At 46.6% G+C, this 8,373-nt stretch overlaps 1 non-coding gene across 1 annotated transcript; it reads left to right on the top strand.

Annotated features, from left to right (window-relative positions):
* The first annotated feature begins 5,746 nt into the window (after positions 1-5,746).
* LOC126074188 (U1 spliceosomal RNA) lies at positions 5,747-5,910 on the top strand. The gene has a single exon (XR_007516989.1). It is a non-coding gene; the product is annotated as a U1 spliceosomal RNA (small nuclear RNA).
* Positions 5,911-8,373: the final 2,463 nt, after the last annotated feature.

The raw sequence follows: 8,373 nt of genomic DNA, 5'->3' as shown, positions 1-8,373 counted from the left end.
GAAGGCACCTTAAGGAGACCAAGACAAGTGTGTTACCGAGAGAATTTGCAGCCATCCACGGATCACAAAAACATGTTTAAACACGTTTTGTGTGGAATACACCCGTGCATGTATGAACTGGAATCCTAGCAGCAGTACTTTTTGACTTACCCTCCTGTCGCTCAGGGACATGGGTTACACTTTTCACGATGTGTCAGCCTTCTCGTTATTTCCTTTGTGATGGTTCTGTTTCCATCGCTTCCCTGCCCCTCCTTACCTTCTCATCATCGGCCTGGGGTAAATTTTGACCGTTGGGTCTCATTATTTAGAGGAGCACCGTAGTCGCAGGTGATATTATTTATTTTATGAGCCACTCTGTCTCTTGGCTGGTAAGGGAACACCAGGAGTGGTTTGAGATCCAAGTATAAGGGCTATCCCAGGGCGATAGTCTCAGGCGTTCCTCTAGTCTCTACCGGTCCAGTAAGTGTTGACTTTTTTTTAGAAATTTGAGTTTTGTTTTACGTTTTCGTTCCATTCTATCCTGGACCATCTATTATATCCCTGGTCAGAATGGTCGGTAATTGTAGCCGAGCACCATCTCGGTATTCTGCTCTCAAGGTAGATGAGGCTGTGCTTCGCTTAGACTATGAGTCCTGTAGACTAGTGTCTTCTTTGAGTCTTCGGTTTCCTTTTTCTCTTTTGCTCCTCTTTATTTATTCTTAAGATAAAAATCCTCTGGGACAACTTCTTGGCATTTCGACCAAACGGAGTCAAAAAACCTGTCATCACCCTACAGTGAAGCTCAAAGTTGGCAAATTCCACTCACTCAGGGCTTTCTATCTGCTTTTTAGGTCTCTGCTCTCAACTAGAGATGACCAGATTTACCTGAGAAAATCGTATCAGTCACGGCTCTGACAGGAAACAGAAGCTACATTCAAACTGAGTGATTTAAAGGGAGTCTTATGAAAAAAAGGGAATATTTAATCCTGTGAGAAGTGCTGGCAGGATTAAAATAATTCAGTATAGGACAGTGAAGCATCTCGGGTCTGGAAACAGTAGGATGGCGATTAACACCTCCAGGCCTGGGTGTGGGGGAGGAGGGAAGTTGGAGGAGTCTTTACTAGACCCTGGGAGACCCGGAGCCTTGGGGAGGATCACAGGACAGGACTGTAGTCTCTGGAAGGGGAATCAGCAAGTGACCTCCAGACCTAGCCCTGGCAGGTAGGGACCCCTAAAAAAAAAAAATTGGGGGGGATTTAAAAATACCAGGAATTCTCTCTGTTCCTACCCATTGATTACCTTCCTCTACCTCCCCTTGGCTACAACCAACAGGAGCCATGAGGGCAAGGAAGTCCAAGACTGCCTGTGGAGATCAGATTTAGTTGTTCCTTCCTTGCTCTTTCTGCTTTTTTTCCTTAGAAATATTTTTGACGTTGTTCCTACAACTCTACTCCCATTATTACGGTTTTAATTTCCAAGGTATTTTTTCGCTGAATGCTCCTTTCTTTCTCTTTTTTTATTTTTTATCACGCTTTCGGTGAACGTTTACAGCTCAAGTTAATTCCTCATACAAAGATTTATACATAGTTATGTGACACTAGTTGCCATTCCCACAATGTGACAGCACACTCCGCTCCTCCACCCCGGGTTTCCTGTGTCCATTTAACCAGCCCCCTCGCTTTCTGAGTTCCCATTCAGCCTCTGGACAGAAGCCACCCATTCAGTCTCATGTATCTGCTTGAATCAAGCAGCACACTCCTCAGGAGTATCATTTTACGATTTATAGTCCAGTTCTAATGAAGCCACCGCCCAGGCTTCCCCTGCTCCTCCGCAGTTTCCTTCACTCCTCGTAGCCCGCCAAGCCCCAGTTTCTACCTGAGGCTTGGCCCGACCGCTCCACCGGCCATAACCGCGGTTTGAATTTGGCGCCAAAATCCGGAGCATGCGCAAACCAAGAGCAGCAGTGGCTCCAAAGGTGACTCCGGACCTGAACTTCCCTGGAAAGGAAGATGTTCTCCTGCACACAGCTGCACCTGAGCCAATTTGCAAAGCGAAAGTTTCTTTCCCTTACAGACTTGACTCAGAACCTGGATCTCCAAATGTGGACATGGGAGGGATGGGGTGTTGGATTTTGTGCGCCAGTCCTGCCCCCCTGGGGACTGGAGGGCATAAAAGCTCCAAGCTCCCCTGGGGCTGGGAGTGCTGTGCTTTTTTCCGCTGCTAGGCCCCACAAGCCTTGCTCCTTGTTTTCGCAGACAATAAGTTTCCACTTTCTGTTTCCCTTGCAGCTGGTGGTGTGGTATCCGCTTTATCTCAATCAGCTAATAGGACAGGACAAGAATCCTCGTTTGATTACGCCAAGAGTTAGCCTCAGGAATGGCTCCAGTTCTGGGCTAACAGAGCTTCCGGGGCATGTCCTCGAAGGTGCCTCCAGTCTCGGTCAGACCATCGAGTCTGGTCTTTTGAAGTGAATCTGAGTTCTGCGCCACACTTTTCTCCGGCTCCCTCAGGGACTCTCTGTTGTGTTCCCTGTCAGGGCGGTCATTGGTGGTAGCCGGGCACCATCTAGTTCTTCTGGTCTTAAGCTGATGGAGTCTCTAGTTTATGTGGCCCTTTGGTCTCTCGGGCTAATATTTTCCTTGCGTCTTTGGTGTTCTTCATTCTGCTTTGTTCCAGGTGGGATGGGACAAATTGGTGCATCTTAGATGGCCCCCCCACAAGCTTTTAAGACCCCAGATGCCACACGCCAAAGTGCAGAACATTTTCTTAATAAACTTTGTTATGCCAGTTGACCCTAGATGTCCCCCGAAACCATGGTCCCCAGCCCCCAGCTCCTGCTACTCTGTCCCTCAAAATGTTTGGTTGTGTTCAGGAAACTTCTTAGCTTTTCTTTGCTCCAGTTGTGCTGACTTCCCCTGTATTGTGTGTTGTCCTTCTCTTCACCTCGGATAGTTTTTGTCTACTATCTAGTTAGTGAATTCCTGTCTCCCTCCCTCCCCACATTCGTAGCCATCAAAGAATGTCTTCTTCTGTGTTTAAACCTTTTCCTGAGTTCTTATAATTGTGGTCTCACGCAATATTTCTCCTTTCGTGACTAATTTCACTCAGCATAATGCCTTCCCAATTCATTCACGTTGTGAGATGTTTCTCAGATTCCTCATTGCTCTTTATTTTTGCGTAGTATTCCACTGTGTGTATATACCATAATTTGTTTATCCATTCATCTGTTGATGGGCACCTGGATTGGTTCCCTCTTTTTCCTGTTGTGAACAGTGCTGCAATGAACCCACCACCCAGTGCCGTCGAGTCGCATGGATGTGCATATATCTATTCATGTGACAGCTCTTATTTCTGCAGGATGTATTCCAAGGAGTGGGATTGCTGGATCGTATGGTACTTCTATTTCTAGCTTTTTAAGTAAGCGCCATACTGATTTCCAAATTGGTTGTACCATTTTACTTCCCACCAGCAGCGTATAAGTGTCCTAGTCTCTCCACAACCTCTCCTACATTTATTATTTTGTGTTTTTTGGATTAGTGCTAGCCTTGTTGGGGAGAGATGGTATCTCATTGCAGTTTTCATTTGCATTTCTCAAAAAAAAAAATTTTTTTTAAGGGCTAATGATCGTGAGCATTTCCTCATGTATCTGTTAGCCGCCTGAATGTCTTCTTTGGTGAAGTGTCTGTTCATATCCTTTGCCCATTTTTTAATTGGGTTATTTGTCTTTTTGTTGTTGAGGTTTTGCAGTGTCTTGTAGATTTTAGAGATTAGACCCTGATCGGATATGTCATAGCCAAAAAATTTTTCCCAGTCTGTAGGCTGGCTTCTTGCTCTTTTGGTGGTGTCTTTTGATGAGCATAAGCGTTTGATTTTTAGGAGCTGCCAGTTATCTAGTTTCTCTTCTGGTGTTTATGCATTGTTAGTTATGATTTGTATTCTGTTTATGCCATGCATTAGAGCTCCTAGCTCCTAGTCGCTATTTGTTCTTCCATGATCTTTGTCGTTCTAGATTTTATATTTAGGCCTTTGGTCCATTTTGAGTTAGTTTTTGTACATGGATACCTTGTTTCATTTTTTTTTGCAGATGGACATCCAGGTCTTGTTTAATTTTGTCCCAGATGGATGGCCAGGTCTTGTTTCCTTTTTTTGCAGATGGATATCCAGGAATGCCGGCAGCATTTGTTAAACACACTGTCTTTTCCCCATGTTACATGTTGACTCCCTTTAAATCACTCAGTTTGAATGTAGCTTCTGTTTCCTGTCAGAGCCGTGACTGATATGATTTTCTCAGGTAAATCTGGTCATCTCTAGTTGAGAGCAGAGACCTAAAAAGCAGATAGAAAGCCCTGAGTGAGTGGAATTTGCCAACTTTGAGCTTCACTGTAGGGTGATGACAGGTTTTTTGACTCCGTTTGGTCGAAATGCCAAGAAGTTGTCCCAGAGGATTTTTATCTTAAGAATAAATAAAGAGGAGCAAAAGAGAAAAAGGAAACCGAAGACTCAAAGAAGACACTAGTCTACAGGACTCATAGTCTAAGCGAAGCACAGCCTCATCTACCTTGAGAGCAGAATACCGAGATGGTGCTCGGCTACAATTACCGACCATTCTGACCAGGGATATAATAGATGGTCCAGGATAGAATGGAACGAAAACGTAAAACAAAACTCAAATTCCTAAAAAAAAGTCAACACTTACTGGACCGGTAGAGACTAGAGGAACGCCTGAGACTATCGCCCTGGGATAGCCCTTATACTTGGATCTCAAACCACTCCTGGTGTTCCCTTACCAGCCAAGAGACAGAGTGGCTCATAAAATAAATAATATCACCTGCGACTACGGTGCTCCTCTAAATAATGAGACCCAACGGTCAAAATTTACCCCAGGCCGATGATGAGAAGGTAAGGAGGGGCAGGGAAGCGATGGAAATAGAACCATCACAAAGGAAATAACGAGAAGGCTGACACATCGTGAAAAGTGTAACCCATGTCCCTGAGCGACAGGAGGGTAAGTCAAAAAGTACTGCTGCTAGGATTCCAGTTCATACATGCACGGGTGTATTCCACACAAAACGTGTTTAAACATGTTTTTGTGATCCGTGGATGGCTGCAAATTCTCTCGGTAACACACTTGTCTTGGTCTCCTTAAGGTGCCTTCGAAAAAAAAAAAGGATACCTTTTATGCCATGGAAAAAAATGATTTTGAGGCAGGGCTAATATCAATTTCTGCTCTATTCTACGTGTTAAGAGCCACTCATTATTCCGAGAAGGTTGCACAGGCTCCAGCCGAACGCCCAAGAGGTGTGGGAAGGAGACGTGAAGAAGCCGCGCAGTCCGGGAGAGACGCGGCTGGGCCAGGCCCCCGGCTCCGCTCACCGCGTAAACGGTGGCCGTTGGGGCGGGGGAAGGTAGACGTCACTTCTTCCTCCGACTGCCGGCCCGCTCATTGGCCGTCTGGGAGGGACCGGAGGAGGAAAACGCGGGGAGGGGGCGGGCCGTGGGTAGGCGGGAAGAGCGCGGTCGGTGATGTCACTGACGGGGCACTGTCTTATGTAGATAGTGGCAGCGCAGTGGCTGCTGGATCGGCGTGTGCTGCTTAAAGACGTTATGACTGTTGGTGGTGTGGGAAGGAGTCCAGGTCTGTCCATGAAATTGTGTGCTGTGGGAGCGTAGAAGGGCTCTGAGGGGTCGGGAGTGAGGCTAGCGAAATGACCGTCTGCGTAAAGTGTAAGGAGTGCGAGGCTGCGTGGGGGCGGCAGAGGAACAACTCATACTTACCTGGCAGGGGAGATACCATGATCACGAAGGTGGTTTTCCCAGGGCGAGGCTTATCCATTGCACTCCGGATGTGCTGACCCCTGCGATTTCCCCAAATGTGGGAAACTCGACTGCATAATTTGTGGTAGTGGGGGACTGCGTTCGCGCTTTCCCCTGATCTTTGTTGTTTCTCAAAAGTAGATCTGCTGTGGTTCCATCCTGCATTTGCTTGTTAACAACTGAGTATTTCGCGAAGCTACGTGTTTTCCTTTTTTTCCAGCTTTTGTCTCTGGCCAAGTTGTCCAATTGTGCCTCATCAGCACAGATGGAGCAGTCTCTTTATGTTTGACTTACGTGTGACGAAACCGCGAAGTGCTCCTTAGTTGGAATCTGCCCATGTGTGACAAAACCACTTTGCTCCTTAGTTACCGAGAGACCCGCTCAAAAGAAGGCTGAGGTTCTTTACTGGGTCATTAGTAGCATTGCTCAAAGTTTCTCACGGAGGCCTGCTACAATCAAAGTGCAGCTAAGTTTCTGGTTTTCAGAGCGCGTGTTTGTTTACCTCAGTGCTCTAGGGACTAGAAGAGAAGTCCGTCCCAAGGCGGGGCTATCCTACCAGTGGGCTCCTGGGGGAAAGAGCCTTCCTTGTCGGTGGTGCCCGGGAGTTCGATTTCTTGGCCTTCCTTGGTCTGTGAGAGAGCTTGCTCACATGGTATCTTCCTTCTGTGCCTGACCCTCACTGCGCATCTCTTCTGTTTTATGAAACAGCACTCGGAAAGGATTAGGACTAGGACTCACCCTTCTCTGGCATTACTTTACTGGTAACTGTCTTCAAACAGTGGGAGCAAGAAGTGGCAGTCGGCTTCTGGTAAAGATTTACAGCCTTGAGGATGGAGAAAACCAAAGACACAAGGGAAAGGTTAGTCCAAAAGCCTAAGGGATCACAAGTACCACAGCCTGAGTCTAGCACAAGTAGATGGTGCCGGGCTACCACCACCACCTGCTCTGACAGAAATCACAACAGGGGGTCCCAGACAGAGCCGGAGAAAAATGTAGAACAAAATTCTAACTCAGAAAAAAAAAGACCAAACTTACTGGTCTGACAGAGACTGGAGAAACACTAAGTCAAGGACAAGAAGGCAAGAGGGGACAGGAAAGCTGGTCATGGAGAACCCACGGTGGAGAAGGGGAGAGCGCTGATGTGTTGTGGGGTTGGCAACCAATGTCACAAGACAATATGTGTATTAATTTTTTAAGGAGAAGCTAGTTTGCTCTGTAAACGTTCATCTAAAGTACAATTTTTTTTTAAAAGAACAAACAACAACAAAAAGAGTAGACACGCCTAGAAAACAAACAATAACATATGTGAGGACTGAGCTTTAGTTCAATCAAGTATAGGAGACCTAATGGACAACACCTGCCCCAGGGCAAAGACGAGAAGGCAGGAAGGGACAGGAAACCTGGAGGAAAAGACACGGGGAACCCGGGGCCTAAAGGGAAAGGGGGAGAATGCTGACACGTTGTGAGGATTGCAACCAATGTCACAAAACAATTTGTGTATAAATTTTTGAACGAGAAACTAATTTGTGCGGTAAACTTTCACCTAAAAAGCAATTAAAAAAAAAAAAAAAAGATTTACAGCCTCGGAAACCCTACGGGGCAGTTTTCTTCTCGGTCCTATACAGTCGCTATGAGTCGGAATTGACTCCACCGCAGTGGGTTTATCTTCAAACAAAGACCTTATTACCCCCAAAAAGGTCACGTTCACAGGTACAGGGGTTAGAACTTCCAAGATACCTCTTTGGGGGACACAATTCAATCCCTAACACTAGAGGGAGGGAGAATTCCGTGGCTGACTTTCTTCTTAATATCAGTAAAAAAAATCCTATCTGTTTTCACAGCCTGAAGATCCTGAAACAAGTTCTGGTTGACAAGAAAGCATTTCTCCCCAGGGCTCTTAGTGCTCCCATCAGTTTTAGACACACCCCTGGAGGGAGGGGAGCAGCTCTGCCATGGTGTTCTGCCCACCTTGTACATGTCCACATAGGCCAGAACCCAAGTGTCATGGATTGAATTGTGTCCCCCCCCTCCCCGAAACAGGTGTCATCTTGGTTAGGCCATGATTCCCAGTATTCTGTGGTTGTCCCCCATTATGTGATTGTAATTTTATGTCAAAAGAGGATTAGGGTGGGATCTTAACACCACCCTTACCCAGGTCACATCCCTGATCCAAGGTAAAGGGAGTTTTCCTGGGGTGTGGGAGGGAGAAGATATAAAGAGATAAAAGCAAATGGAAAGAAGCAGAGAATGGGGACCTCATATCACCAAGAAGGCAGCAGCAGGAGCAGAACGTGTCCTTTGGACCCTGGGGTCCCTGCGCCTGAGAGGCTCCCCACCCAGGGGAAGATTGGTGAGAAGGAATCTTCCTCCAGAGCCGACAGAGAGAGAAAACCGTCCCCTGAAGGTGACACCCTGAATTTGGACTTGAAACCTACTAGACCGTGAGAGAATAAACTTCTCTTTGTTAAAGCCATCCACTTGGGGTATTTCTGTTACGGCAGCACTAGATGACCAAGACACCAAGTCCTCCGCCCAGGAACATAGGACAGACAGTCTTGTGAGGAGCTTGACCCTTTTCTC

The sequence above is a fragment of the Elephas maximus genome, chromosome 3, assembly GCF_024166365.1.
Source record: "Elephas maximus indicus isolate mEleMax1 chromosome 3, mEleMax1 primary haplotype, whole genome shotgun sequence".
NCBI classification, from domain to species: Eukaryota; Metazoa; Chordata; class Mammalia; order Proboscidea; family Elephantidae; genus Elephas; species Elephas maximus.
Note: the sequence above shows the minus strand (reverse complement) of the source record. Positions and strands in the feature narration are given on the sequence as shown.